Here is a 23,818-nt window from a genome sequence, read left to right as displayed (position 1 = left end):
TTATGGTGCCAACTAGGTGGCAATATCTTGAAGGGTGGTGTAATGTTCTCCAGGAAGCTGTGTATACTCTGAATCGGTGTCCACTGTATGGTGCTGTTTCTCCCATAGCAAGTATCCATGGGTCCAGGAACCAAGGGGTGGAAATGAGAGTGAAACCACTCACTATTACCCCTAGTGATCCACTAGGAAAATTTTTGCTTCCTGTCCCTGTGACACTGAGCTTTGCTGGTTTACATGTTTTACTTCCAAAAGGGGGAGTGTTTCCACCAGGAGAAACAATAGTGATTCCATTGAACTGGAATCTAAGACTGCCACCTGGTCACTTTGGGCTACTCATGCCCCTGGATCAATAAGCCAAGAAGGGATTACATTATTGCCTGGGTTGATTGACCATGACTATCAGGGGGAAATAGGACTGCAACTGCACGATGAAGATAAAGAACAGTTTTCTTGGAATATAGGAGATCCCCTATGGTGTCTTTTAGTATTACCATGACCTATTATTAAAATCAATGGAAAAGCACAACAGCTCAATCCAGGCAGGACTACCAATGGCTCTGAAACTTCAGGAATGAAGGTTTGGCTCACCCCACCAGGCAAAGAACCACAGCCAGCTGAAGTGCTGTCTGAGGGTAAAAGGAACATGGAATGAGTAGTGGAAGAAGGTAGTGATAAATATGAACTACAACCACATGATCAGTTACAGAAGTAAGGACTGCAATGCTGTTTTATTCCTGTTATACTATTTAAGTTGTAAGATATCAAGTTTGAGAATGATATTACCCATGGGCTTGTACCCTATTCTGGAGAGATTTAATGTGTTTCCAGTTAGTTATATGCAGGACAGTTGAGTACTGTTAGGTGAAAGAAAAATTTGCATTTTATTGTTTCTGATTTAGAAATTAGGTATGCTTTAAGGTGATATGTGTAGTTGACAAGTCTACAAGGGGTGGACTGTCATGGTCAGGTTCATGTGTCAACTTGTCCAAGTGGTGGTACCTGTTTGTTTGGGCAAGTGTTGGCCTGTTTGTTGCAATGAGGACATTTCACAGATTTAAATCATGGTCACATGAGCTGCATCCTCAGCTGATTCCGTTTGTAATTAGTCAAGGGGAGTGTCTTCTGCAACGAGTTATGCTTAACCTAATCAATGGAAAGCTTCTAAGCAGGATTCAGGAGAGACAAGTTCTCTTCCTGCTTTGGCTGGCAAGACTCTCCTGTGGAGTTCATCTAGACCCTCCATCAGAATCATTGGCTTCACAGTCTGCCCTGTGGATTTTGGACTCTGCATTTCCATGGTTATGTTTGGCACTTTTATAAATTTTATATTTGTAAGTGTTCCCTGTTGATTTTGTTTTTCTTGAGAACCTTAATAATACACACCTCTGCACAATACCTTTAAGAAGGAAAAGAGAAAGATTGCTTACTGTGCAAAATGTTAAATTTCTAAGACATTTTACATAATGAAATAATACATGTAAATGCAAAAATTGACACATGAAATTAACATGAGTTCATAAGAACTTATCAAATTTCAGAGATTTTCTTGATTAACAAGTTTGCTTTTATATTTCTCACTGTACAGCAAAATTAATCACAGAATTTAAAAATCCTTTTAAACAAATCCAATGGAATTCTTGAGGCACCTCCTCTCATAAAATGTAAAATGTATGCAATCCCATTGAGAAAAGTTTTCAATTTAAGTGAATGCGAATTTTGCTTTTTAAGTAAATTTTATAGAACTTTAATAAGACAAGACAAATTTATGAAAAAATGTAGATACAAAAATGATGTAAGCTAATAGTTTACATTTAAAAACCCCAAAGTGATAATGGTAGAGATGGGACAGCTCAAACAATGCCTATTTTTTAAAAATCTAAAATGGAATTGTGCAAAAGCTGAAGATTACAAAGACTTCTAGACTCTGCACAGTCTTTTTTTTCTTTTTGCATCTTTATATTACATGTTTTAACTCATCAGGAATGCAAACTAGAACTTCACTCTAGTTTAGAGGAGAAAAGTTCAACATTGTTCAATTTTCTGCCTCTAAATTTTTAAAAAGTGGCAGAAATCCCTGCATTTGTATTTGAAACAAGGATTTACAAAAATTGGCAGACATTTGGCATCTTGTTTCTTTTTAAAACAGTGTGGATGAGAAGTAATTTCATAATTAAATGAATCTTTTAAATAAATACATTGTATCTGACATTGCCACTGACTTATTTTATAAATTTTTAAACAAACAATGGCTTTACTACATTTTTTGTGAGCTACTGGCTTTTGATTCTGGAGTCCTTTCTCACAAAGTTTCATACCCTGCCACTCAATAACCTATATGGTATTTAAACAACAGGCTAGTGTTCTACCCTTGAGGCAGCTGCATGCTGCAATTTGGTCCCATCAACAGTGCTGAAGACTTTGCCTGATTAAATCTCTGCTGGGTTTCACATGTGGCCATACACTGTATATGCAGGAACTTGCCAACCATTAGGCATAGTGGCCAATTTCTTGTGCATTTCCATACCACTGGCCATTGAAGCTTGAGTATATCCAATTTGATTTTGCTGTTACACAGGATTTATCATATCAAGAGTTTCCTTGCACCAATAACATTTCAAAACATGACTTTCAATTGAAGTACCACTAATAGAAACAATTGCATGTGCTACACTATCATAGGAATTGAACCAAACAAGTAAGTATTCTTTGTCTAGAAAGACTCAAATTTCCATTATTTCTCCAAATTGTGAAAAATTCTGGTGCATTAATTGCTCCAGGGATATATTTTTGATGAAACTCCAGGGGTATATTTTTATATTAAATATAAAATCAATATATTTAAAGGGCTTATAAACATGAAAAAATATCAGCAATTATAAATATGTTATTAAATATTACAATAAGATAAGATGCCTTTTGAGTCTATCATTGCTATACCACCTCTAATTTTATGTTTCTAAAATATTGAGAAGCCATAATATAGCACAAAATGTTATAACATAGCTCATCCTCCCAGAAAATCAGATAGTTCCATCTCCCTACCCCATACTAGTGACAGATACACCCAATATAAAAAATATAGAATTGCCATAATCCAAACAACACCAAAGAGAGGTATGGAAGATCAAAGGTAATAGTGGAATTATACATAGAAGATAGGACTTAACAAATGAATATGACTGCTGAATCTTTAAATCGATATCTCTTTTAGTCTCCAGTGTTTTAGAGCAGCAAGAAGTAAAAACCTAAAATTTTGTAATTGTAACCCATGTCAAAGTCTGAAATTTGATCTACAACTAATTGTAGTGCTGTGCTTAGAAATTTATAGCTTTTTTGTATATATGTTACTGTTCACAATAAAATAAGGAAAAAAGTTGATTAGGATGATAAAAAAGTGTTTAAGCCCTCTAGCCTCTTTTTCTGGAGAAGCTAGAAGGAAAAATATGAGAGAATCATACAGTAGCACATGACAAACTCTGGGATCTATACTGTAACCACTTTTTGAAGCCTGCTTTCAAAGCCATTGCTTTTTTATTTCTTTGCTTTGTATATATATTATATACAATAAAAAGTTATAGCATATATATCCTTCACTTGATATCAATGACTTTTATGATTGACCAGATTACATCTGCAATTTTCTTATTCTGTCATAAGTAGAGAAACACTGTTTTGTCATTGTGATAGCAAAAAAATGAAACAGAAGATGTTTTGAATAGCTCTCTGTTATGTTTTTAATATTCATCTATGTTTATTAAATGCAATTTTTCATCCACTTTCAACATATGCATAGAAAAATGCAAAAGAAATTTCACAAAGTAAGTGTGCTTATACCCAGGGAACAAACACCAAAATCAAGAAATATTACAGCCATAATTTGAAACCCTAAAACGTTCTATTGCTTCCTTCTAGTAATGTCTCAAGAAGAGAAAAACTTTCCTTATTTTTAAATCCGTGACTTTAAACTTAACCCCTCTTTGATATTTACACATGAAAAACAGGTAATACATTCACTTTGATTATGGCTTCTTTCACTCAATATATTTGTGTAGCTTATCCATGTCACTGTGCAGATGAAGTTTATTTCATTTCATTGTTATGTATAGAGCTTATTATATTAATTTCCTTGATGTATCTTCACTCTACTAAATATGAACATTTGAGTTGTTTCCAGTTTTTTTAAACCTACTTTTGTTTGAACATATATATGCTCCTACATTGCATACAACTAGCAATGAAATTGCTCTGTCATGGATAAGTATATTTTAAATTTTAGAAGATAAATCCAAGAGCTTTTCAAAGTGGCCTTAATGATTTAAATCTCAACAAGCAATGTATGACAGATACAGTTGCTCTACATATTCATCAATCATTAACATTGCCCTACCTTTCTCATTTGAGTTTCCTGGTGAGCTCACAGATATGTATAGGTGTATATCACCTGAGGTTTAAACTGACATTTACCTGATAACTAATGGAGTCATCACCTTCCAATGATTAAGCTTGTTTTAATAGCCTACTGATATTTTGGATATGGAGAATTTGCTGAAAACCATTTCCTCATTACCTTTTCTTTCTAGAAAACTTTGGATGAGAATGGTGTATTTCATCTTTAAATTCTTGGAAGACTTGACCTTTAGAGCCATCTGGCCTGAAATTGTCATTATGGGGAGTTTCCTATAACAAATGTTAATTGTTTTAACAGATAAAACAAAATGTCACCTCCACATATATTGGCATGAGAATTATATGAGAGAAAACCTAATGTAAATATAAGCAGTATCTGGAGGTGAGAACAAGGAAAACAAGATGTTAAATGGAATTGTTCAGACTAGAGATAGAGAATGTAGGAAATTCTGTATATTGTTAGATTCTGTGGGTACAGAACATCAAATGAAAAGGGATGGGAGTAATAAGAGTGAAGATGAAGAGTTATCTCCACAGACTTTGTATGGATTTAAAATTTAATATTAAAAAGTATTTCAGTTTGCTAAAACTGCTGAAATGAAGTATACCAGAAATGTTCTGGCTTTTAATAATGGGGATTTATCTCACAAGTTACAATTCTAAGACCATGAAAAGTCCAAATAAGGCATCACAAGGAGAATACTTTCTCTGAATATATCTTGTTGCTGCTGGTATCTGGGACACATCTGTCACATTGGAAGTCATGTACTTAGTGCCTGCTGATCCTTCTTTCCTGGGTTTTGTTGCCTTCTGCTGCTGGCTTCAGCTTCTGTATGTGTGTCCTTTTCTCTCAACATCTCCAGGACTTTCTCTAAGTTCTCCTTGGCATTTATCTCTTTTATCTTCTCATAAAGGACTCCATGAAAAGGAATAAGAACCAACCTGAATTGGCTGGTCATATCTCAATTGAAATAATATACCCAAAAGGCCCTACCTACAATAGCTTTGCACCCACAGCAATGGAGTAAAAGAACATAGACTTTTCTGGGGTATTCATGTAAAACAGCTTGCACTCCCAGTTGAAAGACATTTATTCAATCTTTTCAAATACTGAGAACTCACAAAAGTTCTGAATTTGTTACTGGGTTTTTGAAACATAAACTACTAGGTTGTGAACTCTGAAGATGGGGGTTTTATTTTCATTTTTGTGGCTACCTGTAATAGCACTTGTGATCTGTATATTTTCTTGCAAAGTAAGCATGGTGATGTCTTGTTCTCTTATATACAACACTTGATTTTTTTTTATTTAACATGAGCAGGTACTGGTAAATGAAACCAGGTCTCTGACATGACAGATGAGAACTCCACCTGCTGAGCCACTGTGGCCTGCCCTAACATTTGAATTTTAATATAGAGAATTTTGTTGAGCGATTTTGGACTACAACTAGGACAAACTGTTACTAGATAGCTGTTCTCTCTAGCATCCACACTATATCTCCTATAAAACATCAATTCCCAACCATCCATGAGTATTGCATCCTAGAAAAGAGAATCTGTGAAGCAGAAGAGGAGGATATCAATTCACACCTTAAGTGCCTGCACTGGCTCCAAAAACAAGTTTTGTAAATTTCATTGTTGGACAATTAACAAAGCAGAAAACTAGGTCTATAATGAGTAATAGTAAAATGAGGAAAAGGTAGAGAGAGCATTAAGTCAGAAAGGATAGTTTCCAAGTGAAGGTGGGGAAATTCGCTGCATTAGTTTGCTAGCTGCTGGAATGCAATATACATGAATGGAATAGCTTTTATAAGGGGAATTTAATAAGTTACAAGTTTACAATTCGAAGGGAGGTAAAGTGTCCAAATTAAAGTGCCATCAACAGGTTACCTTAATTCAAGGAAGATTCATGGGTTTGTCAGCTGGGTAGTCACATGGCTGACATTTACCTCTCCATGGTCAGGTTTGCTTAAAAGCTCATGGTAACATCTGCTGAGCTCCAAGCATTTCCAAACATCCATGTCTCTGTTCCCTGTGTGTCCACATCTGTGACAGCTCTGCTGAGAAATTTCTGTCAGCTCAGATGTTTCTGTCATTTCTCTAGGCTCTGTCATTTCTGTTGTTTCTGTTAGCTCTTATGTTTCTCTTCAAAGCATTTCCTGTTTTGAAGGATTCCAGAAAACTAATCACCAACTTGGAATGGGTGAAGTCACATCTCCATCTAATCCTAGGTCAGACCCACAATTGCCTATATCACATCACCGTGGAGATAATCTAGATAAAAGTTTTCAACCTACAGGGCTGAATAAGGATTAAAAGAAATGGCTTCTCCCACAAATTGCATCAGGATTAAAACATGGCTTTTCTGGGCTACATAACAGATTCAAACCAGCACATTTACAGAAATCAATTTTCGAGGAGCTCATTGAACTACCCAAGGGCAAGAAGCTGAGTGAATAATCCTTTGAGTTTCTTTCAAGCTCTGAGATTAATTGATCATGAAAATTCATTAAATATTCATTGTACTCTGAATGACTGGATTGCCTTACTAGAATCCCAGTTCAGCCAAAGTACAGTCAACATTTCATTGAAGTGGTTAAGTGTGATCATTGAAACATGAGAACTATAGAATTGGGGGCATATGACAATTGAGGTTTCGATTATTTGGGGTGCTGATCTATCTCCTTCATGCATATAATTGTACTATGATCATTAAAGTTGCATCTTAATACCATGAGGTCCACTGAATAATTCAGAAACTCTAGCTGAATTCAAGCCTAACTAGTAATATGAACAATCATGTTCATAGACAATTTTAGTTGTATCAAAAATACCTTCAGAATAAAAATCACATCTCTGAAAGTAACATTATTTTTTATCCATTGTTTGGGAGAAGGAATGTAGAATGAGGAAAGTAAAGAAGACTGGATAGAGAAAAATGGCTTTATTCACTTTTAATTTTCAGTATACATGGGAAATTCAATAGTATATAGAATTTGTTTGAAATATCTCTTCTGTATTAAGTCAAAGCATGGATTATAGTTATTACCAAGATCTGGGGTCTAATCACATTCATTTAGCTAAACTTAATATTTGAGTGCCTTAATATTAGAGATATATTGAAATTTGAATATGGGGAATACCTTATTTGTCCAGTTGTTCAAAAGATATTTATTTAGTTCACATCCAGGCTGCTCAAGGTGTTAGTGAAACATGAATGAATCAAAGAAAAAAAATTTCCCTGCCTCATAATTTATGGTCTATTAGAGGAAGCAGACAAAAAGCAAAATAAGTAAATAAATTATATAATTTATATTGTATAACAGAGGGCAGTAAGTGCTACAGAAAAATAAAGAGTAGGTGAAGGGCAGGTGTGAATAGGCAGAATAGGATTCAGTAAGAAGGACAGAAGAGAATTAGCTGAAACATGAAGAATAAGGATTCAAGACAAGGCAGATTCATGAGGCTGTGAGGCAGCAGATGTTTTTCTGTGTACACAGAAGAGGAGGGAGCCCAGCTGGAGCAGAGTGAGAGAGGGGAGAAGAGGTCAGGGAAGTCACTCTGAGCCAGAACACTGAAAGTCATGGAGGCCACAGTGAGAACTTTGGGTTTTCCTCCAATGAAATGGAGAACAATTACAAGATTTTGAGCAAAGTTGTGACTTGATCTCATTTGGGAGTTAATATATTTTACTTTAAGTGTAAAATCAGATCTGTGTCATATTCTTTTGGATATACAGAGGTGTTATCAAAATGATCACTTTTGAATTTGGTAATGTTCTGAAAATTCTTTAAATGAGTACATTAACTATAGAAAGCCCACTTAATCTAAGCAAAACAGCTACATTGCTGAAGAGACCATAAAATTAGGATGAATTTTACCATGCTTAAGCAAAATCGATAACGAAAATAAAATGGGAAGTTAAAACAATAGCTATTGGGAAAAATTTGAAACATTCTGTTCATCGACCTTAACTTTTGTTGGAACAAAAAGAGTTGGGTATATGTTATTCAGTGCCAGAAATTTTTTGTGCTGATTATTATGCTTCCTTTTCTGCTTGACAAGAATAATCACACTCCATAATGAGAGGTTTGGATCTGGATCAGATCTGAATCTGTATTGGTCATCACATTCTGGCCATAATAGTTTTATTTTGTAGTATTTAAAGTCTTTGATTCACATATTCATGCAACAGTTAAGCCAATGATACCAGATAAGAATTTCTTTAACTCATTCCTAGAAGGAAATAACCTCCTGTTGATGGGGCAAAGCCATTAACAACCTGGCCTGCCTGTGATAACAGACAGATAATGTGAAAAGATTGGAAAGGAGCAGGAAAATCTCCTTAAAATTTATAATTGAGTTAGAAATGAATTATTAAGTACTTTAAAATAGTCAAAGTTTCATTGTAGGGTAGATGAAAGGTCAAAATTTGAGGGCAGGCAATGGTGGCACAGTGGCAGAGTTCTTGCCTGCCATGCTGGAGACCCAGGTTGGATTACTTGTGCCTGCCCTTGCCCAAAAAAATTGGTAAGATGGTAATCATCCATGATTTAAAAATGAAAGCTGGAGCTTATAGAAGTGACAATACCCACCACAATCTTCTCATTATTACTAATAAATAATGGAAGAGGAGAAATTGCTCAGTTCCTATACCTAGGAAATAGTCCATGTTGGATCATATTATCTCCATTTTACACCTTGGAAACTCATACTTTGGGAGTCTAAGGTTAAACAAATAAGAGATGGAGGTTCTGAGATTTTAACACTGAACCTCTGGTCCCAACACCAAGTCCTTTCCACTGGTCCAACAGGGAAAGGGTGAAAGTGTTTATTTTCTAAAGTTTCCACCCACTTCTAAAGGTTATGTGTGTGGACTTTATGAGCTTTCATTTTTTCATGCTATAACATGGATGTATACCCTCCCCTTACTTAGAATACATCTCTAAAACATATAAGCACTTTTATTTGATCAATTTAATGATCTGGATGGAGGCCAAAAGACACTTTTTGGGGTTAGTTTGTCAAAAGAGGTGAAAGCAAATTAAGCTAAAAATTGCTAATAGCTCAAGGATCCCCATCATGTAACCCAATTTGTATAAACAGATAAAATACTTCAATTATTTTGAATTATCATATAATTGTCCATTTGTTTATTTAATTCAATTATTTTAACAATTTCAAAATAACAGCTTAAATTAATAACAGGCTGTTTAATATTTAAGTAAGCTTTAAATCCACCTCCAATGCTCAATCTGGATTCATTTCTGTGAACTCCAAAAACCCAGAGTCACCAAATGGTACCAGGAGGTAGAAGGTAGAAGAGTGTGCAGATAAATTTTCTAAGATCACATCAGGGTAACTAAATGTCTGTCTCCACCTAGAATTTAGTCACACAAAGTTTCTTTTTCAGAATAACTAGGAATCATGACAGATTAGTTTAAACTTGGTTATTCCAAGTGTGAATGTGAGTAAATCAGGGCCTACACAGGGGCCAACTCATCCAATCATTTAATGAGAAGTTATTTTGATAAGACTAGAGTTTCTAGTGATTTTAAAGAGAAATTTAAAACAGCTTCTTTAAGTGTCCTAAGGTAAGCCTTTATAGTTGGCAAGGGAAACTAAATACCATCTGAATAGGTAAGATTGCTAAAAAAACCAAGCCAGGTTATTCATCTACAAAATCATTCTTAGTACTGTGACTGCCATTTGTCTCTACTTTGAGCTTAATTTGAAAACAGTTTCCAGTCCACACCATAAAAGAAACATCATTAAAAAGATGTTCTCCATTGGGTAATGGACCTAACTAAGTGGGCAGTGTCATTTTTCAAAACTGTTGAAATTGTTCAAGTTGCATCATTCCAATTGCATCCCTTTGAGGTTGGATCTCTACTGACTGAGGAGCTAATCAGCATGCCTATGAATTCCCATCCAAACCTGCAGTGATAGTTTTATCCCAAGGGCCAGGCTGCACTAGAGCCAAGCCAAGCTGATGATTCACAAACAAAATCAAACCATAACATTTAATTAGTTGTCCCAGAAACAAATTCCGTCCTTTTATAAGCAGAATAAACACACAGTGATCTATCCACCTGATACTATGGATGAAGAAAAAGCAATACAACTTATTCTGGCCACCTAGCAAGTAGCAGGACTGAGTTCTTCAATCACCTTGTCTGGTGTTCATGTCACCCATTGACTATTATTAAAATTATATCTATTTGGTTGCAGGTTAGTTATGTTTTTTTGAGGTTAGATGTGTTTTTTAAGGATTAAAAAGCATGTATCTCAGCCTGAAAAATATGTCTATAGTCTCTTATTTGCAACAAATAATATTCTCAAGCAATGTGTTTCTAATTAAAAAATACTGGGGTATATAACCTTCATTCTTTTCTAACTTCAATAATAAAATGATGTCTTGCTGTTACAGCATATTTCACAGTTTATAATCAGTTCTTTGGCATATATGACCCTACACCCTATGCTCTGGAGTGGGAAGTTCTCAAATTTACAGAGTATAAACCTCATAGCTGATAAGCCAACCTTTGAAAGTGGATCATCTTTACTAACCTTTTGGAGGAAGTTAGTCCACCTTCTCACCTAACCATTTAGACAGGAGTCAGGCAGTTTTTCACATCCATTTTTATATTATCATACCCTAAGTAATTTCTTTTAGATATCTGCCCTAGCTAACCTTGTCAGACATTTTAATACCACAGATATACTATATGGTTATTTGTGTTGTTTATATATAGTCTGTACTGTATATGTAGAAACAGTAAAATTTTTACCCTCTTGCAGGAGACCTCATCTGCATTACAAATACATAGATTAACTTACTTGTATAAAAAAAGGAAAGACATGCCATCATTTAAACCTCAGTCTACTTAAAATTTTAGCAGTGTTTCAAACACAAAATCCAAACACATAAAAATCCAGTTTTTCTTTTCTGTATCAGGCTTTTTTCATCAACTTATCACTGACAAAATTGTATTCTTCTTTTCTTTTTTTACTTATTTATTATCCGCATCAGACCTTAATTTACTTGCAAACATGACCTTTGCCTGTATTCTTCAACATGGTACACCCAGTCCCTAAAACTGCCTGGCACATGCAGGCATGGAAAAATATTTCTTTGATAGAATAGAATTTCCAAACTTTATTGACCACAGAGCTATGTTTCATTACATTTTCTAGCAATATATATATAAGCACTGTATATGATAACCATTTGAAAATCCCTAAATAAACAGTATTTAGCTCTTCAATGTGTGACTCTGATGCCCAAATAGAGGATCAAAAGTCACCTCTGTGGATGAATTGCATATTATCCTCCAAACATCACTCCAACTTGTGTTGCTTTCTTTGAAATTAAATCACAAATAATTTATTCTTTGAACCCATTATATTCCACTTTTGAAATATCCATGTTTACAAAGGGTAATATATCTGTGGCAATGAGATTATCAAATGCTATTCCTGATAGAAGGAGAATCAATAGAGTATGAGTAAACTGGGAAACTGAAGTCAAGGGAGAGCTGAAGGGAAGAAAGTAGATGCCAACAAAATAGGGAAGAAAACCTCAGGGTGATATTTACAATGTTGTCTAGGATCAGTTTTGTGTTTTGGTGTTTTCTCATCATGCTAGAAAACAATATTGTAAAGTACAAAGAATAGAAAAGTCTGAGCCTATAAGATTTGAGATTTTTATATAACTTCATGGAACCTCATTTTTAAAATCTAATAATACTTGCTGCTAGAATTAAGACTGTTAAAGGATGAAAAGAACCCAACAAAGCACATACTTCCTAACTGACCTTTCAACAATGATTGAGCTCACATAATCAATCTTTCAACCATGACTGAGCTCACTTTGCTCAATTAAATAATTCCTAATACCTTGACTGAATTGAATGTGCAGATTAAGCCTTTGTATACTCACACATCAGATCTAAATATTACTTACATTCATTCTTAGGAGAAACATACATGCTTCCTTTTATGGGGTTGTATTTTAAAGTAGCAGGAATAATCAGATGGCAATTAGTCCCTTTGAGAGACTGTTGATGAATTATGCAAATAAAGATCTAATTCCTTAACATTATTCCTAAAACAGTAAGATTCCATCTATTGAGAATGTAAGACAACCTTACATTTCCTCCTTCAATTTCTACATCTTCCAAATTTTCACTTGACACTTCGTAAATTGTGTCTCATTAATCTTCCCAACCCTCCATTCAGGATTTGGTTTCCCACTAAGACACAGGCTTGGTTTCCCTCTTGTCTTAGTATGGCATTTACTCAAAATTTCTATACTTAGCCCTGGTCATAGATGAGAGCCTCCTATCTAGCAGTCTTAAGGCAAAATGAACCATGAATCCTTTAAACTAGATTTTCTTGAAACATTTCTCATCAGTGACTGTAATCTTAGTCATTTGAATAGAGCAAGTGTTGATTATATTCTGTTCCAGACCAACATCTTTAACAGGTTCTGTTTTTTATCAAATCAAACATCCATGCTTAAACTAGAACACACAGTCACCCTGAAGAACTGATGTATTTTGCTCTGGCTTTACTGTATGATCAAATTATGGAGGAAAGGTGATGAGAGCTTGAGAATGGAAACATTTGTTAAAAGGTTCACAAATTGAAGTCTTATAGTGACAGAAACTTTGATTCACAAATTGTTATATAATAATATAGTATAACCCTATATTTTTATGTGTATGATGGAACATTATTGCTGAAAAACATAGATACATGTGAGAAAAGATTTCAGTAAAAGATTGGGCACTCAACCGTGGCTGTAGCCAAGTCATTCTTGGTGAGTGGAAGTCCATGCATAACCTCCATCCCTACTACCATGACAATTTTGTTCATGAGCCCATTGGTCAATGACAGGAGTTTCTGGGGATGACTGTTGTCCACAGAACAGGTCATCTTATCCACTCAATTATTAAACCTTCTTCTGATGAAGTCACCCTCTGGTGTGCATTCACATGGGACACAAATGTCTTCATGTTTTTCAGCCCACACAGAAAGATCTATCCACTTACCTCTTCTCCAGCCCACTTTGTCATGAATTTTCCAATTATGGTCTTTCCCAGTCCCTGACCACCCAACCAAATCATTAGCAACAGTCAATGAGTCAGTATACAGACACACCTCTGGCCAGTTCTCCTTCCAAGCAAAATGAGCAACCAGGTGCACTGCTCAAAGTTCTGCCCATTGTGAAGATTTCCCCTCACTACTGTCCTTCAAGGATACCCCATAAAGGGATTAGAGTGCTGCAATTGTCCACTTTTGGTTGGTACATGCATATCATGCCAAATCATTTGTAAACCAGGCCCAAATTTTGTCTTCCTCAATCAATTCACTGTAAGGAACTCCCCAAGAGAGCATAGCTCTGGTCTGGAAAAGAGAAGGTAATATGACAGGAGTGGAGGCCATGGGCATTTGGGCCACTCCTTCATGTAACTTACTTGGGCTTTCAGCACCTGCTCTGACCCTATCTTATATATACTATTTCCATTTTGTGATGTAGTGCTGCTGCACATGCCCAACTTTATGAGTTGTTGGGTCAGATGGCACCCAGTTCATGATATACAACTCAGGTCTCATGGTAACTTGGTGGGCCATGGTCATGTGTTCAGTCTCTACAAAGGCCCAGTAGCAGGCCAAAAGCTGTTTCTCAAAAAGAGAATAGTTATCTGCAGCAAATGGTAAGACTTTGATCCCAAATCCTATTGGTCTGCATTGTGATTCTTCTATAGAGGCCTGCCAAAGGCTCCAGACAACATCTCTATTTGCCACTGACACTTTCAGCACCATAGGATCTGCTGGATCATATGGTCTCAGTGACACAGCAGTATGTACAGCAACCTGGGCCTGTCACAGAGCCTCCTCTTGTTCAAGCCCCCACTCAAAATTAGCAGCTTTTCAGGTTTCTTGATAAATGGACTGGAGTAGCACACCCAAATGAGGTATATGTTGTCACCAAAATCCAAACAGACCAACTAGGTATTATGCCTCTTTTATGATCACAGGGGGAGCCAGATGCAGCAACTTATCCTTCACCTTAGAAGGGATGTTTCAACATGCCCCACACCACTGGACTCCTGGAGATTTCATTGAGGTTGAAGACCCCTGTATTTTTTTCTTAGATTTATCTCCCATACTCTGACACATAAATGCTTTACCAATAAGTCTAGAGTAGTTGCTACTTCTTGCTCACTAGGCCCAGTTAACATAATATCATCAATATAATGGACCAGTGTGATATCTTGTGGGCGGGGGAGAAACAATCAAGGTCCCTGCAGACAAGATTATGACATAGGGCTGGAGAGTTGATATACCCCTGAGGTAAGACAGTGAAAGTATACCGCTGACCTTGCCAGATGAAAGAAACTGTTTCTGGTGGTCCTTATTAAGAGCTATTGAGAAAAAAAGCATTTGACAGATCAATAGCTGCCTTCTAGGTACCAGGGGATGTATCAATTTGCTCAAGTAATGATGTCACATCTGGAACAGCAGCTGCAATTGGAGTTATCACCTGGTTGAGTTTATGATAATCCACTGTCATCCTCCAAGACCCATCTGTTTTCTACACAGGCCAAATAGGAGAGTTGAATGGGGATGTGGTGGGAATCACCACCCCTGTATCTTTCAAGTGCTTAAGAGTGAGAACAATCTCTGCAATCCCTCCAGGAATCCATTATTGCTTCTGATTTACTATTTTTCTAGGTAGGGTCAGTTCTAATGGCTTCCACTTGGACTTTCCCACCATAATAGCCTGCACTCCATGAGTTAGATGGCAAATGTGGGGATTCTTCCAGTTGCTCAGTATGTCTATTCCAATTATACATTCTGGAACTGGGAATTATTACAGAATGGGTCCAGGGGCCCACTGGACCCACTGTGAGATGGACCTGAGCTAAAATTCCATTAACCACCTGGCCTCCATTAGCCCCCACTCTGACTGAGGGACAAGGGTGATGTTTTGTATTAATGTCACTTCTGAACCAGTGTCTACTAATCCCCCAAATATATTATCATTTACTTTTCCATGATGCACAGTTACCCTGGTGAAAGCCTATCCATCTCCTTGGTGAAGGCTTGCAGGAATATTAACAGTATAAATTTGTGGCAGATACTCCCCAAAAGGACCTGGCCTCCCACTCATTCAAGGGGTTCTGGGTCTGTAAACACTCTCAAGTCTGGAAACTGATTAAGATGTTGTGATTCTGTGCTTTTGTAATTCAAGTTAGACTACTATTCACTTGATCTAGAACTCTTTTGTTTATACAGTTCAAACAAGAATTTAATAGACTGCCCTTCTGTTGTATTTCTAGGCACCCCATAATTTACTAGCCAATATCACAAGTCTCTGTGAGTCAGATTATTTTGACTCCTGTTTTCACTCTGCTGTCTATTATGATAACTATGTCCACCTTGTCTTTGGTGATTAAGTGCTGCCACTTAGGTTCTGCCAACTATGAGATCCAGTTATTCCATTGTGTTTAAGGATTCCAGCTCAGTAACAGCAGTTTCCACAGTAATATCGGGCCTACAGAGAAGTGCAACTACAGAGCTCTTCAGAGATGTTGGCACTAGTCTCACATTTTATTTCTCACAGTTCCTGTAAAAGGTATATCTTCTGGACATTCCTGGGGTGTTAAGAGCAGGCTTTGCCTGATAAATCTGTTCTAAGATTTCAATCTCTCTAAGCCTCTGGATCCATTTATCTACATTATACTAGGGCAGTTCTGGCATTTCAAGTGCAGGTAATGTCAGTCACCTTTTGATCCATATTTCAGCCAACCACCCAAACAAACTGCTAATGCCTTTCCCAGCCCCTCTAGCTATCACACTGAATGCAGAATCTCTGCTTAGTGGACCCTTATCAATAAATTCAACCTGATCCAGCGTTATATTCTTCCTACCATTTTCCCACACCATTAAACTCCATTGCCACACATATTCTCCTGATTTCTGTTTATATAAATTGGAGAACTTACACAATTCTTTTGTAGTATAATATACCTCATTATGGATAATACTTTGTACCTCACCTTTTGGAGCCTGCTGGGAATTTAGTCTAGTTATAGGTCTGGAAGAAATGAGGGGTGGTGGGTGTGGGTCATGAATGGAATTAGAAATATCTTCTAAGCCATTTGCTCAGGGCATTCATTTTACTTTCACCTGGTGAAACAAGATTAATCACTTTAGAGTTAATCCTTTCAGGTGGAAGTTGGGTGACCAACTCCTCAGGGCAGGCTGGAGGTGAGGCAGCTATGTCCTCAGGCAGACTATTACAGGGTTATCTGGAGAAGAATCAGCATGACCTAGGGTTTCAATCTCTCCACCAACATCATTATCAATCCATATGTCACCATCCCATTTCTCAGGGTCCAATTATGTACAAATCAATGCCCTCACTTTAACAGCAGACACTATACAAGACTGAGATTTCAGTTAATGTTGCAAAGTTGTTACTCTAACAAAAAGATTCTGAATCTGATTTTCAGAGATCTCAGGTCTACAGCTACAAGAAATAAGATTTTCCTTCAGAACATGCATAAAAACTTTTATGTCTGTCAGATGGCCTGTAAGCTTCTCATTTGTAGCCTTAAGCCCATTCTTTTCACTCATTAATGTATATGGTGCATCCAACAACAACCAGTAAACATCTCTATGCCTCCTATTTCCACAAAACTCTGTAGTGGTGTCAAAAACATTATTCCCCAGAATCTGGCTTCATAGAAGTGAAGCATTGGAAGAATTGAATGGTGATATTTTGACTGTCTCTTTTGCTGACTCACCCCCTGGATTGGCAGTATCATTCCGATTATGGAAATCAGAGTCTTTAGTGCCTTTGAGTCCAGTCAGAGTAGAAAACCCATCATAAAAACCCATTTTTAAAATTAATTTAAATTTTTCTTTAAAACTATAATAACAAACATTCTTAATGTATGATCATTCCGTTCTACATATATGATCAATAATTCACAGTATTATCAAATAGTTGCATATTCATCATCATGATCATTTCTTAGAATATTTCTATCAATTCAGAAAAAGAAATAAAGAGATAATAGGAAAAAATTTGTACATACCATACCCCTTACCTCTCCTTTTCATTGATCACTAGCATTTCAATCTAACCCAACAGGCTGGGTCGGCGTCCAGCGTTGGGGGTTTGCAAGTGCGTGCGTGTGCCCCTGGTGAGGAAGGGGGGCCCCGAACCACACTCCCTCAGCCCGAGCGGCTCTCCGGCCACACTCCTGGCCCCGACCGCAGCTGGTGACGGTGTTGTGGGCATGGGTCAGACCACTTCACCCTGGAAGGTTCCTGGTGAGTGCCCTGGGTTTTCCAATGTTGTGTGTGGACTTGTGAATGTGGTGGGGGAGACCAGGGTTGAATGGAACCCCAAGATGGTGGGGTCGGGCCACGGGTTGTAGGAGGGGCATCCGGGGCCAGTCGGAATTCCAGGCACTGCAGGGCTGTCCAATGGGACCGTGAGGACACGTGTGTGTTTTCCTGGTGCCTGCCTGCATACCAGAGCTTCTTCAAGACCTACTGGTGAGCCCGGGTCCCCGCCCTCATGGCTCCCTGCCTCTCACCTCTCCACACGGAGGCCTCGCATTCTCCTCCTATGGGGCCCAATGACCCGAGTTTGGCTCCCCATGGACCTAAGGCAGCCACGGCACAGTGAGCTTCACTCTCGGCCGCATGATCCCTCATGGACCTGGGGTGGACAAGTGCGCCATGGGCCTTGATGAATTGGGTAGGCTGGCAGTCTTCACGGTGAGATGAGCGTGTCGGTGAGGTCACGCAGAGTGCCACGCCAGAGGTGTGTAGGGTAGCATGAGGACAACTGGCGTCCAAGGCCACAGGGGACCACCCTCGGGTCTTGGGGACACAGGACGGTGAGGCAGTATGTCTGTATTCCCGGAGGCCTGAACGCATAGATGTTTGCCTGGGCCCCCCAACTAGTGGCTCTTGGTCCCTCTACGATGCGCCCCTGTTTGTAGGGTGCCACTGGTTGCCCTTTGGGTGCTGGTGAAAGTCCGGTCCTAATTGGGGGCCCCGCCCAGTCGAATATCGCTCTCAGCGCTCTTGGCGGCCATCCTTCTATGCCTGCCCCACCATGAATCCAGTCGTGTCAGGGGACTATCTGTCACGGTCCCAAGACACACTCAGAGGTCTGTAACCCAGAGAATATTGACAGCATCCATCTTATGATCCGGGTGTGAATGCCACATCCCTCACCTCAGAGTCATCCCACAGTAAGTGAACATGGTGGGTGGCAGCAGAGACGTGTTGCAGGTGCCCCGCAGGTGCCGAACGGGAAGATAAAGTGTTGGCGAGTGATAGGACACACTCTGGCATCGTGATGATGAGTATGCAACTAAGTGGTGGCATTATGAATTACCGATTGTATACATAAAGAAAAGAGTGATCAAGTTAAAAGACGTTTCTTGGTATTAAAAAAAAATACTGAAAAAATGCACAAGAAATGAAACCGCGGGGGCCACAGCCCCTGCGTCACAAAGGTCTGTGGCAGTCAACCGGGGGTGGGGCCATGGGAGGTGTTGCTAAGCGGGAGGCCCCACCTGCTGCCGAGCCCCCCCTCCACCCGCCACCACCGGGGCGCTGGTGGCAACTGCAGGTCAGGGAACCCAAGGGAGGTTGTGCTGCACTGCCGCTACAATGGGTGGGGGCTTCTGGCAGGCGGAGGCCAATCGCATGGTGAGCATGAAGGCATCCATCTCCGCTACCAGGGAACGATGATGGTGGACATCCTGCCCGACACCCAAGAGCCAGAGCACAACCAACTCACCAACACCTGGGGCGCTGGCTGGGCTTTCCTGCCAGAGCTGAGGGCAGCAGATCACACCTCCAGAGTGCTTCTATTTCCCCCGTTGATTTTGCTGTCTCCTGAAGATCCCTTCTTTATTGTAGCCTAGCACATTATTGAACTTCCCACTTCATAAGCCCTGTTGTTGATTTCTTCCCTCCCTGTTTCACTAGCGCCCTTTCTGGTGGCTTCCCACAGAGCTGGACGTCCTGGCTCCGCAGTGGCCCTGCAGACACGAGGTTTATTCATTCACTTTGCTGCTGAGGAACGTGGAGCCCTCCCCAGCTTCTTGCTGTTTCAGACAAGACGGTTGTGGCCACCGCTAGGCATGAGCAAGTGTCCCTCTCAGAACCCATCTAGGAATGGAGTTCCTGGGTCAGAATGCAGATGCTTCTCCCTTACCGATCCCAAATCATCTTCAAAATGATCTATTCCCACCAACATCACATTGAAATGCCTTTCCTGCACAGTCCATCGGAAATTCTCTCACTGACTTTTGTCGGGGAAGAGGATGTGTAATTAGATTTCACCACAGTCTTACTTTGCATCTCTTTGACTTCGTTTTCACAAAACACATTTTTCCTAGGCATTTTTCCATTTGCCTAATATTTCTAAAAAGGGGAGTGGGGAACTTCATTCTATGAACAGAAAGAGCAAGACCAATATAGAAAAAAAGAATAAAATCATTAATAATATTAAAAATTAAAATGGAGACATGACTAAAGCTACAACATACATTAAAAAGATAATAGACAATAGCTAGAAAAACTTGGTGAGCCCCAAGTCTGCCTCAGAGGAGCTTGGGGCCAGGGATTCTCAGGCTCCCTTTGTCCTGGGATTTCCCTCCATCTGGAACGGTGTGGGGCAGGACAGACAGCCACCTTCAGGGCCCCCTGGTGAACTGAGGCTCCCTCCATTCCTCTTTGAGAGGGTGTCAGTTCCCACTGCTGGCCTCATGCTCCATTCACCATGGCCCTCACACCATGGATCTGGGCCACCAAAGCAGCCAATACACCATGGCCAATGCTAGCCTCAGCACCCACCACCCTGGGACCTCATCTGCCTTCACACACTCTTGTGTCCTGGGAGCCCCCTAGTCCCCCCGCCAGTACCACTAAATGCTGAAGGCTGGTTGTTTTGTTTTAGATATTGAACTATTTTATTTAATTTTTCATGACAGCTCTTTATGCTAGGAAAAGTTCTTCAGCATTTAAAAAACATAAAAAGCAGAAACTAGAATAGTAAATCCAACATTGATTAAGAAGGAGACAGTGGTAGAAATCACTCAGCCAGATTAAGATTTATGGCAAAGATTCCAGAGTCAAGGCCACATGGCTTTGGCTGAGGGGAAGGGACAAGGATCAATGGCCAGAATAGGGAACCAGAAACAGCCCTGCACACATCTGCCTTGCTTATTGCTGAGAAAGGCACAAAAGCCATACACAGAGGAAGCAGGGGCTTTTCAATAAGTGATACTGTGGCTCAACTCCAAGGACAGAAAAATGAATCTCTAACTAGACCACTCATCTTATGCAGAAATTAACTCAGAATGGACCATGGATGTAAATGAACACTGCCAAACTGTACAACATCAAGGAAAAAAAAATAAGAGAAAATCCTCAGGACCTAGGGCTCAGCAAAGAGTTCTCAGACTTGACACCAAAGCACAATTCAGAAAAGAATAAACTGCACCTCATCAAAACTAAAACCTTCTGAGAAAGACCCTATTAAGTGGATGGAAAGACAAGCTGCAGGATGGGAGAAAATATGTGCAAATCACATCTGACTAAGGACTTGTATCTAGAATATATAAATAACTTACAAAACTGAAGAGCAAAAACAAAAAGCAAGTGTCCAGTTGGAAAAAGTGGAAAAGATGCGATGGGACATGTCACAGAAGAGGGTGTGCAGATAACTAACAATGACATGAATGATGCTTAACATCATCAGCCACTGGGGAAAGGTAGGTTCCAACCACAGGGAGTTATACTACACACATGTCAGAATGGCAGAAAGAAAGGAAATAGTGAGGGCACCATGTATTGGGACAGCTGTGGAGAAACTGGGTCACTCCACCATTACCGATGGGAGCTAAAATGGTCCAGCTGCCGTGGAAAGCGACTGGTGGTTTCTCAAGAACCAAATGCATACTTATCAAGAGCAGAGAGCCAGCTGCTAGAGTGTGGTTCCCGCTCTACCGTTCCCTGCAGGCTGGGGACATGCTGAATGAAGAAAAGGATGAAGTAAGGCCATTCTTGCCTGACCTTACAGTTGCATACACATATAGAGTGGTCATCCATAGAAAATAGACATTTTTTAATAATTTAAAACATGCTTCATTCTTTCCTGTAATCTTTATTTTGGATTTCATCAGAGAGAGTAATTTTTTAATGAAATTAAAACAAAAATAGAATATTTTGCAAGCAATCTGACAGCACCAATTCTATGATCTGGGGCATTTTAAATGCAGAATTTGGGTCTGCACTATTAGAAACACATGCACACCAGTTCCCCTCTACCACCAAATTGGCTGGACCCAAGTCTTATTCCTCAGCTGTAACTTGATGGAGCTCATTTCCTTCTCAAAACAATGCTATAAGGTCCTACCATCAGCCCCACCTTGCAGGCAGGTTGAAAAATAACTCAGACATAGATATGCTATTCAGAGAATAGCAAAACAGTTTGCCTGGAGGAAAGTGGTCAGCCAATTTATCTGGGTTTGGCTTATTGGACTCACATGGGGAGCCGAGGGTCAGCTGGAACTAGTACAGCCAGTGGAGAAATAAAAGTGGGGACAGCGGACAGATTTGAGGGACAAAATCTGGGCTTCTCCTGGCAGAGCAGAGGACACAGCCTTTAACAGAAGACTGGTTTATTGAGAGTTATCTCATCTCTCATGTCAGGAGCCAGTGGCTGAGAGCAATATGGTGTCCCCATTGGCATGGAGGTGGGTGCTCCAGAAGCAGAGCTCCATGTGCCAAGGAAACCAGCAGTCAAAGCCCTGTGAGCAAAGCTGTTCAAACCCGGAGATCTGCACCACATCTTATTCTGACTTTCTTGATGGTCAACATTGGACCACAAGATCAGTGACAATAACGGTGTCTAAGTGATGTCGAGGTGTGATCAACAATCTACTAAAAAGGAGAAAAGTTAAATTTCCCATTGGCATCTGCCTCACCACTGTGATTTCATAGAAATCACCTGGTTTCTGCAACTCTAAATGCCTGTGCTCTGAAATGGGAAATTTCCCAGGAGGAGTCCATGGCATTTCATATCCTCAGCCACTGGGCCATGTATGAAGCCCAATCACTGCAGATTTAGCAGATCTGTTGTTCCTGACTCTATTAGTCAGATTCTCTAGGGAAACAGAACCAACAGATGTCTGTAAATATGAGATTTTATAAAAGTGTCTTATGCAACTGTGAGGATGCATGAGTCCAATTCCATAGGGCAGACCATGAGCTGAGAACTCCAATGAACATCTTCAGTGACTTCCCCAGGAGAGGCTGGCTGGCTGAAGTGGAGAAAGACCCTCTTCTGACTTCTCCTCTTTATCCTTCAACTGATTAGATTATACATCACTAATTGGGGGAGACACTCCCCTTGGCCAATGCAGATGCAATCAGCCATGGATCCAGCCACCTGCTGAAGATTTAATACACCAGCCTTCTGGTTCATTAACCAGCCATGAAATGTTTTTGCAGCTATGAAATGTCCTTGCAGTGGCTTGACCAACAACTGGGCACTGTCACCTGGTCAAGTTGATAAGAACCCAACTATAACCCTGGCTTTGTTCTAAATACCAGTAAAATGCTTCTCAATAGGGCTGTACTTGCTCTCAGAGGCTGCAATTTTTTTTATGGATGAGCTTTACAGGACCAATTTCTTTGATTTTTCTTTTCCTTTTTTTCTCTTTCTTTTTTTTTTGTTGTAAATTTAACCTTGCCCTCTTAGTCCTCCTGTCTCTCCACAAAGTCCCATAACAAACAATTGCATCCATATGTCATCCTTTTAGCTGCACTTAAGTGCTTTAGATCTGTTGCCTTGGAGGAATTATCTGCCACTGCAGCCTCCCAGGAGAAACCCTCCAAAAGCAAACCCCAGGGTGGCTGGTCCCTTCCAGAAGACACCCCCATGTCCATCTCCACGACAAATTTTCTTTATCTTTCAGTCTGCACTTAAATGCTACTTAATAAAAATGTTCGCTTTTCACTTGTTATCCCCAGGTGATTCCTCTGCTGGGAATCTGGGAGGTCTGTGTCCCCAGGCTTTGGTTTCACAAATGGACAGGGTGGATGCCATTCCCAGAGGTGACATGGACCATGTCTCTGCCCCAAGGTTTGGAAGATAGAGGCATTGGTGTTGACCCAAGACAGGAGGAGCCCTCACTGGGTTGAGGGGAAGGGGCTCAGTTATCTTCTGAAATCCAGCAGCATGGCAGGGGTGGGTGACTTTGCAAGCTCCAGGCTGCAAGCCACGATGTTTGAGGCTTCTGATGAGTTGGTCTTCTGCACTCGTCTGCTGGGGATGAGGGGAGAGGGGAGCCCCCACCCC

General features: G+C 39.6%; 1 long non-coding RNA gene and 1 pseudogene across 1 annotated transcript in view; both read right to left on the bottom strand.

The window, feature by feature from the left end:
* Positions 1-18,679, bottom strand: part of LOC143672950 (uncharacterized) — a 47,304-nt gene extending 28,625 nt beyond the window's left edge. Inside the window, exon 1 of the long non-coding RNA XR_013170110.1 lies at positions 18,027-18,679. This is a non-coding gene — a long non-coding RNA (uncharacterized LOC143672950). The remainder of the gene's footprint in view (positions 1-18,026) is intronic.
* LOC143672919 (cytotoxic granule associated RNA binding protein TIA1 pseudogene) lies at positions 2,300-17,246 on the bottom strand (annotated as a pseudogene).
* Positions 18,680-23,818: the final 5,139 nt, after the last annotated feature.

This window comes from Tamandua tetradactyla, assembly GCF_023851605.1.
Source record: "Tamandua tetradactyla isolate mTamTet1 chromosome 22 unlocalized genomic scaffold, mTamTet1.pri SUPER_22_unloc_2, whole genome shotgun sequence".
Lineage (NCBI taxonomy): Eukaryota > Metazoa > Chordata > Mammalia > Pilosa > Myrmecophagidae > Tamandua > Tamandua tetradactyla.
This window is presented reverse-complemented; position numbering and strand designations above follow the sequence as displayed.